Genomic DNA, 10252 nt, shown 5'->3' on the forward strand with positions numbered 1-10252 from the left:
AGTAGATTACCCCTGTATAATAGATGATAGTAGATTACCCCTGTATAATATAATATAGTAGATTACCCCTGTATAATAGATTATAGTAGATTACCCCTGTATAATAGATGATAGTAGATTACCCCTGTATAAGAGATGGTAGTAGAGTACCCCTGTATAATAGATGGTAGAGGATTACCCCTGTATGATAGATGATAGTAGATTATAGTAGATTACTCGTGTATAATAGATGATAGTAGATTACCCCTGTATAATAGATGATAGTAGAGTACCCCTGTATAATAGATGGTAGTAGATTACCCCTGTATAATAGATGATAGTAGATTATAGATGATAGTAGATTACCCCTGTATACCAGATGATAGCAGAGTACCACTGTACAATAGATGATAGCAGATTACCCCTGTATAATAGATGATAGTAGATTACCCCTGTATAATAGATGATAGTAGATTACCCCTGTATAATAGATTATAGTAGATTACCGCTGTATAATAGATGATAGTAGAGTACCCCTGTATAATAGATGATAGTAGAGTACCCCTGTATAATAGATGATAGTAGATTACCCCTGTATAATAGATTATAGTAGATTACCACTGTATAATAGATGATGGTAGATTACCCCTGTATAATAGATGATGGTAGATTACCCCTGTATAATAGATGATAGCAGAATACCCCTGTATAATAGATGATAGTAGATTACCCCTGTATAATAGATGATAGTAGATTACCCCTGTAAATAGATGATAGTAGATTACCCCTGTATAATAGATGTAGTAGATTACCCCTGTATAATAGATGATAGTAGATTATAGATTATAGTAGATTACCCCTATGATGATAGATTACCCCTGTATAATAGATGATAGTAGATTACCCCTGTATAATAGATGATAGTAGATTACCCCTGTATATAGATGATAGTAGAGTACCACTGTATAATAGATGATAGTAGATTACCCCTGTATAATAGATGATAGTAGATTACCCCTGTTAATAGATGATAGTAGATTACCCCTTATAATAGATGATAGTAATTACCCCTGTATAATAGATGATAGTAGATTACCCCTGTATAATAGATGATAGTAGATTAACCACGTATAAGAGATGATAGTAGATTACCCCTGTATAATAGATGGATAGTAGATTACCCCTGTATAATAGAGATAGTAGATTACACCTGTATAATAGATGATAGTAGATTACCCCTGGTATAATAGATTGATAGTAGATTACCCCTGTATATAGATGATAGTAGAGTACCCCTGTATAATAGATGTAGTAGTTATAGCGATGAATAGTAGAGTACCCCTGTATAATAGATGATAGCAGATTACCCCTGTATAATAGATGATAGTATAGATTACCCTGTATAATAGATGATAGTAGATTACCCCTGGTATACAGATGATAGTAGATTACCACCTGTATAATAGATGATAGTAGATTAACCCCTGTATAATAGATGATAGTAGAGTTACCCCTGTATAATAGATGATAGTAGAGTACCCCCTGTATAATAGATGGTAGTAGATTACCCCTGTTAATAGATGAGTAGATATAGATTTATAGTAGAGTACCCCTGTATAATAGATTATAGTAGATTACCCCTGTATAATAGATGATAGTAGATTACCCCTGTATAATAGATGATAGTAGATTACCCCTGTATACCAGATGATAGCAGAGTACCCCTGTACAATAGATGATAGCAGATTACCGCTGTATAATAGATGATAGTAGATTACCCCTGTATAATAGATGATCGTAGATTACCCTTGTATAATAGATGATAGTAGATTACCCCTTTATAATAGATGATAATAGATTACCCCTGTATAATAGATGATAGTAGATTACCCCTGTATAATTGACGGTAGTAGGGTACCCCTGTATAATAGATGATAGTAGAGTACCCCTGTATAATAGATGATAGTAGATTACCCCTGTATAATAGATGATAGTAGATTACCCCTGTATAATAGATGATAGTAGATTACCCCTGTATAATAGATGATAGTACATTACCCCTGTATAATAGATGAAAGTAGATTACCCCTGTATAATAGATGATAGTAGATTACCCCTGTATAATATATGATAGTAGATTACCCCTGTATAATAGATTATAGCAGATTACCCCTGTATAATAGATTATAGCAGATTACCCCTGCATAAGAGATGGTAGTAGATTACCCCTGTATAACAGATGGTAGTAGATTACCCCTGTATAACAGATGATAGTAGATTACCCCTGTATAATAGATGATAGTAGAGTACCTCTGTATAACAGATGATAGTAGATTACCCCTGTATAATAGATGATAGTAGAGTACCTCTGTATAATAGATGATAGTAGAGTACCTCTGTATAATAGATGATAGTAGATTATAGATGATAGTAGATTACCCCTGTATAACAGATGATAGTAGATTACCCCTGTATAGTAGATGATAGCAGAGTACCCCTGTATAATAGATGATAGTAGATTACCCCTGTATAATAGACGATAGTAGATTACCCCTGTATAATAGATGATAGCAGAGTATCCCTGTATAATAGATGATAGTAGATTACCCCTGTATAATAGATTATAGTAGATTACCACTGTATAATAGATGATAGTAGATTACCCCTGTATAATAGATGATAGTAGATTACCCCTGTATAATAGATGATAGTAGAGTACCCCTGTATAATAGATGATAGTAGATTACCCCTGTAAAATAGATGATAGTAGATTACCCCTGTATAATAGATGATAGTAGATTACCCCTGTATAATAGATGATAGTAGATTACCCCTGTATAATAGATGATAGTAGGGTACCCCTGTATAATAGATGATAGTAGATTACCCCTGTATAATAGATGATAGTAGATTACCCCTGTATAATAGATGATAGTAGAGTACCCCTGTATAATAGATGATAGTAGAGTACCTCTGTATAATAGATGATAGTAGAGTACCTCTTTATAATAGATGATAGTAGATTATAGATGATAGTAGATTACCCCTGTATAACAGATGATAGTAGATTACCCCTGTATAGTAGATGATAGCAGAGTACCCCTGTATAATAGATGATAGTAGATTACCCCTGTATAATAGACGATAGTAGATTACCCCTGTATAATAGATGATAGCAGAGTATCCCTGTATAATAGATGATAGTAGATTACCCTTGTATAATAGATTATAGTAGATTACCACTGTATAATAGACTAGAGTAGATTACCCCTGTATAATAGATGATAGTAGATTACCCCTGTATAATAGATGATAGTAGATTACCCCTGTATAATAGATGATAGTAGAGTACCCCTGTATAATAGATGATAGTAGATTACCCCTGTAAAATAGATGATAGTAGATTACCCCTGTATAATAGATGATAGTAGATTACCCCTGTATAATAGATGATAGTAGGGTACCCCTGTATAATAGATGATAGTAGATTACCCCTGTATAATAGATGATAGTAGATTACCCCTGTATAATAGATGATAGTAGAGTACCCCTGTATAATAGATGATAGTAGATTACCCCTGTATAATAGATGATAGTAGATTACCCCTGTATAATAGATGATAGTAGATTACCCCTGTATAATAGATGATAGTAGATTACCCCTGTATAATAGATGATAGCAGATTACCCCTGTATAATAGATGATAGTAGATTACCCCTGTATAATAGATGATAGTAGATTATAGATGATAGTAGATTACCCCTGTATAATAGATGATAGTAGATTATAGATGATAGTAGAGTACCCCTGTATAATAGATGATAGTAGATTACCCCTGTATAATAGATGATAGTAGATGATAGATGATAGTAGATTACCCCTGTATAATAGATGATAGTAGATGATAGATGATAGTAGATTACCCCTGTATAATAGATGATAGTAGATTACCCCTGGATAATAAATGATAGTAGATTATAGATGATAGTAGATTACCCCTGTATACCAGATGATAGTAGATTACCCTGTATAATAGATGATAGTAGATTACCCCTGTATAATAGATCATAGTAGGGTACCCCTGTATAATAGATTATAGCAGATTACCACTGTATAATAGATGATAGTAGATTACCCCTGTATAATAGATGATAGCAGATTACCCCTGTATAATAGATAGTAGATTACCCCTGTATAATAGATGATAGTAGATTACCCCTGTATAACAGATGATAGTAGATTACCCCTGTATAATAGATTACCCCTGTATAACAGATGATAGTAGATTACCCCTGTATAATAAATGATAGTAGATTATAGATGATAGTACATTATCTCTGTATAATATATTATAGCAGAGTACCCCTGTATAATAGATGATAGTAGAGTACCCCTGTATAATAGATGATAGTAGATTACCCCTGTATAACAGATGATGGTAGATTACCCCTGTATAATAGATGATAGCAGAGTACCCCTGTATAATAGATGATAGTAGAGTACCTCTGTATAATAGATGATAGTAGATTACCCCTGTATAATAGATGATAGTAGAGTACCCCTGTATAATAAATGATAGTAGATTATAGATGATAGTACATTACCTCTGTATAATAGATGATAGCAGATTACCCCTGTATAAGAGATGGTAGTAGGGTACCCCTGTATAATAGATGATAGTAAAGTACCCCTGTATAATAGATGATAGTAGATTACCCCTGTATAATAGATGATAGTAGATTATCCCTGTATAATAGATGATAGTAGATTACCCCTGTATAATAGATGATAGCAGATTACCCCTGTATAATAGATAGTAGATTACCCCTGTATAATAGATGATAGTAGATTACCCCTGTATAACAGATTATAGTAGATTACCCCTGTATAATAGATTACCCCTGTATAACAGATGATAGTAGATTACCCCTGTATAATAAATGATAGTAGATTATAGATGATAGTACATTATCTCTGTATAATATATTATAGCAGAGTACCCCTGTATAATAGATGATAGTAGAGTACCCCTGTATAATAGATGATAGTAGATTACCCCTGTATAACAGATGATGGTAGATTACCTCTGTATAATAGATGATAGCAGAGTACCCCTGTATAATAGATGACAGTAGAGTACCTCTGTATAATAGATGATAGTAGATTACCCCTGTATAATAGATGATAGCAGAGTACCCCTGTATAATAGATGATAGCAGAGTACCCCTGTATAATAGATGATGGTAGATTACCCCTGTATAATAGATGATGGTAGATTACCCCTGTATAATAGATGATAGCAGATTACCCTTGTATAATAGATGATAGTAGATTACCCCTGTATAATATATGATAGTAGATTACCCCTGTATAATAGATGTGTTAAAAGGTAATGGACAGTATCTTGGCTGGAAGCCATATTAGAAATATTGATTTGTTTATAACTTTTTTGGGGGACTTTGAAAACTGTTATGGTAATGAGAATGTTGGTAAATGTTGGTAAAATACATAATATCTGCTGAAAAGCATAATAATAACTATGAAATAGATAAATACAGATACTATTCTCGGTTACTCAAGAGGAAGTTTCGTGAGAAGGACACATTTAGCTGTTAAATGGGCTAGTAGTACTTTTACAACATGCCTCACCTGATAATACAATATACTGTATTCTGAAGACAGTATTGTAACATGTACCAATTTGCATGGTTACTAATGGAATAGAACTAACGTGGCTAATACATATTAATAGAGCAGGTGGTCCGTCGGTAGCCGAGGCTAGTAATAGAAAGTAGATGGATCGCTCACCCGGGATCAAGCACGCCAGACAGCTACAGAATGTAAACAGTGAAGCCCCGCCAACATGCCATGCTTCTACAATTACCAGACGAATGAAACGCAACGACAAAAACCAAACACCAGCTCACAGTCTTTATAGCCGTTATGATATGAAAACAATAATGTCCTACTCACCAATAAATAAATAAAAGAATAGCTTTGCCTTTAGGAGAAAGACAACTGATAGCCCGTGTTAGCCTGGAACCGAGCGATGGAAATCCATACCGGTCCTTGGTGGGAAAATAGGCCAATACTCTCAGAATTCGATAAAAAAAACGTTTCAGTTTACGCAGAAATCAATATGACGAACAACAATTACTTAATCAAAAACAATAATGTCCTCGTTTTATAATGTTGTAGAACAGGAAGCCAGGTTGACATCTCAAAAGAGGAGGCTACTGCCCCGCTCACCGGTTCAACCGAGAAAATAAATGGCACGTCATCAACATTCAACTATTTCCCGTTTTTAAAAAAATTATAGTGTCAGCGATCAAACGACAATTACAAACGAAATCAAAGAAATGCCCGTCATACACTAGAGACCTTGTTAAATCGTTTTAGCTGCGTAGGCTACAGCCCGGAGAGAGAGGTATCCGAAGAGTTACAAAAAAATAGGACGCTTCTAAACTAAACCCATTATTACCGCCACACGAGGGAGTAGTCACACGTCTTTCTGTCAAATGAAACTTTGTAACATTGCAAATGTCCGAATATCCATTCTAGCGTTCTACATACTTAAACTGCATACTATTTACTAATCGCCGCACACTATTTAGCACGTACGGTTTAAACATATGCAGTATGCCACCGCCTCAACGCTGTAGCGGCTCCTGATTGGCTGAGTAGGTGGGGCGGGTCAGAGTGCGGGAAGATTTTTCCGAATTCAACAGACACGCGTCACATTAACCAGCCTGACAATAGCCTGACAACCAACCTGACAACCAGCCTGACAATAGCCTGACAACCAACCTGACAACCAGCCTGACAATAGCTCATTTCCATTGTGATTCAATCCTCTAGACTCTGAACAGAACAGGAAATTGAGTTTATAGGCCTACTCAGGCTGGTTATAGGCATACTATCAACGTTCAACCTATACCGTAGTAGACCATATAGCCCATCTATCCTATTTAAAAAGGACTTAAGACAAACAGATCATTTGGTTCCATTTCAACATATTTATTAGTGAAAATCAAAGTGTTGTAACATATATGAATTACATCAAATACACACAAAAACTTTTCAAACGGCTATTGCACAGTCGGTCGGGTGCATCGCAAAGTCAGAACCGCGGGACAGCAACATAATAAACTAAAGCAGTGATCATTGGGTATGAGGTCAGAATGACTGCTATGGCTTGATCGACAAATCAAATAATTTTAGTCGTCTACCCTACAAAACGAAAACAATCCATAGGTTCAAATCAATAGGTCTGATTAACATAACATCGATAACGCAGCCACATCCCGAGTCCCTGGTGCAGACACATTCAGCAATCAAAAGGTGGTTTATAACACGGTTTAAAAGTGTTGTACTGGCGGCTCACATTTATTTATTTATTTTTTGCAGTTTCATTGTAGGGCATAAAAAATCATGTAAAAACACCATGAAATCAGCTCCAAGTGAATTTAATTTGGAAAATCTGTTCCCAAGTATTTACACACATAGTGGAGAGACGTGATCACAAACAAATATAAGCAAGGTTTTAATGTATTATGTTTTAATCAAACATATCTGTTTTGACTTCTTGCGGTCAATTTGTTGTCTACAAATCATTTGTAATTATGTTCCGGTGTTGTGCCCAAAATCTCCCCCCCTGCCAGAATTATTCCCCTCCATTCGCGTGAGCGCGCACGCACTCAATTCTTCATACTAGCAATCACTTGCTTGCTAGTTGAGATTTCTGCTCTTCGCTCCGTGGTCAGTTTAGCCGACAGGCCATTTTATTGCCTGCCGAAATCCCCCCCTTCAAATTTCCTTAATTCTGTGACTAGAGTCAAATACTTTCTGTGGCACACATCAGAGTCAAATACTTTCTGTGGCACACATCAGAGTCAAATACTTTCTGTGGCACACATCAGAGTCAAATACTTTCTGTGGCACACATCAGAGTCAAATACTTTCTGTGGCACACATCAGAGTCAAATACTTTCTGTGGCACACATCAGAGTCAAATACTTTCTGTGGCACACATCAGAGTCAAATACTTTCTGTGGCACACATCAGAGTCAAATACTTTCTGTGGCACACATCAGAGTCAAATACTTTCTGTGGCACACATCAGAGTCAAATACTTTCTGTGGCACACATCAGAGTCAAATACTTTCTGTGGCACACATCAGAGTCAAATACTTTCTGTGGCACACATCAGAGTCAAATACTTTCTGTGGCACACATCAGAGTCAAATACTTTCTGTGGCACACATCAGAGTCAAATACTTTCTGTGGCACACATCAGAGTCAAATACTTTCTGTGGCACACATCAGAGTCAAATACTTTCTGTGGCACACATCAGAGTCAAATACTTTGTATTCGGCACAACAACGGCCCCCCGACCAACCGCTCATCCAAGTCTTGATCTCTTTTTTGCCGGTGCTGGCTTTGCAGACGGCTATATCGGTCCGATAATCTTTTTTTGCCGGTGCTGGCTCTGCAGACGGCTATATCGGTCCGATAATCTTTTTGCCAGTGCTGGCTCTGCAGACGGCTATATTGGTCCGATAATCTTTTTGCCAGTGCTGGCTCTGCAGACGGCTATATTGGTCCGATAATCTTTTTGCCAGTGCTGGCTCTGCAGACGGCTATATTGGTCCGATAATCTTTTTGCCAGTGCTGGCTCTGCAGACGGCTATATTGGTCCGATAATCTTTTTGCCAGTGCTGGCTTTGCAGATGGCTATATTGGTCCACTAATACAGGACTATTAAAGGCCCGGTGCACTACTTTTGTAAAAAAATTTTTTTTTAAATTATTAATAAAATAAAATCAGATTTTTCAGCGGCTATCTACTTAGCTTACATTTGAACACCACCGCAGAAGCTACGGGCATCTTCCAAATTACTGCAAGTAGCCTAGTTTTGTTGTTTGGCTACTTGAAGGCTACTTGAAGAGAACTAGGGCTTATCACTTGCAGCCCACCTCTTCCAATGCATTGTGGGAAAATGTGCATCGAATTCTACTAGATGAAGAGGTGAAATTTGTACAACAGCTTGGTATTCAAGTCATACTCGATTTTTCGAAAATGTTTTATACTATTAAACATTCTATTTTCGCATAGTGAGAACGAATCATGTGTGATTTCTTTGTTTCACTCCATTGGTTAATTTCGGCAGCACATCCCCATATCTAATTGATCAGCTGTTGTCAAAACCAAAATTACTATGACAACAGGGAATTTTAAAGTATTTTTTTTTAAATTTAACTAGGCAAGTCAGTTAAGAACAAATTCTTATTTACACCAGTTAAACCCTAACCAGGACAACGCTGGGCCAATTGTGCACTGTCCTATGGGACTCCCGATACAGCCCGGGATTGAATCAGGGTCTGTAGTGACGCCTCTAGCACTGTGATGCAGTGACGCCTCTAGCACTGTGATGCAGTGACGCCTCTAGCACTGTGATGCAGTGCCTTAGACAGCTACGCCACTCAGGAGCTAAGTATAGGCCTACTCGATTTTCAAAATGTCCTATACTATTAAATTATTTTTTGTTTTGCATACTCCAACGGCCTACTATTAGGACGCAAGTATGGGTATTGGGACAAGACCCTGTAACAGTAGTGTGGAGAGCATTGTAGTGGAAACATTGTAACAATATAACAGGACAGTAGGCAGGGGAGACATTGTACCAATGTTCACTCATCAAGTATGCAAAATACTACCAAATGGAGCTTATAGTCCTGTTTGAATTGATCCCAAAGACACAAAACAAATCATTAATTCATGAATTGTTTTAGGTATAAAGCTGAGGGCTAAGAAGTAGGGTCGAGCAATTAGCGAGTTAACTTTGGTCAAACTCTGAGTTCAACTCAAGATAACCTGTCATACAAAAGTGGCTCACCTTTTAGCCAGGTACATTTCTATGGCAACGAATCCGTGAGTTGAGGACCAATGAAATGACAGCTGTGAGTTGAGGACCAATGAAATGACAGCTGTGAGTTGAAGACCAATGAAATGACAGCTGTGAGTTGAGGACCAATGAAATCAGATTTCCTCCCTCTTGCAATGATTGCATCATCATCCCCTTCATTAGAGGAAGAGGACTGACTTAAATATTTTGTTTTTTTTGTGTAAAAAATTATCATGTTAAAATATATCACATTACACATTTAGTAATGACAAAATGCATTTTAAACTTCTTGCAATGTAACACTTTTGTAAGTATGGTTGTGCATTGATAAGCACAACAAAGACGGCATTAACGTAATCAAATAAAG

At 36.5% G+C, this 10252-nt stretch overlaps 1 protein-coding gene across 5 annotated transcripts in view; it reads right to left on the bottom strand.

Moving 5' to 3' along the window:
• LOC120059049 (transcription factor E3-like) overlaps positions 1–6574 on the bottom strand; it is a 72896-nt gene extending 66322 nt beyond the window's left edge. For 3 of the 5 annotated variants that reach the window (XM_039007823.1, XM_039007821.1, XM_039007820.1), the window contains exon 1: positions 5954–6574. The gene's annotated coding sequence lies outside the window, so the exon portion shown is untranslated. The remainder of the gene's footprint in view (positions 1–5953) is intronic. The other 2 variants (XM_039007822.1, XM_039007824.1) reach the window with 2 other exon arrangements.
• Between the last annotated feature and the right edge of the window lie 3678 nt (positions 6575–10252).

Source organism: Salvelinus namaycush, chromosome 14, assembly GCF_016432855.1.
Source record: "Salvelinus namaycush isolate Seneca chromosome 14, SaNama_1.0, whole genome shotgun sequence".
Lineage (NCBI taxonomy): Eukaryota > Metazoa > Chordata > Actinopteri > Salmoniformes > Salmonidae > Salvelinus > Salvelinus namaycush.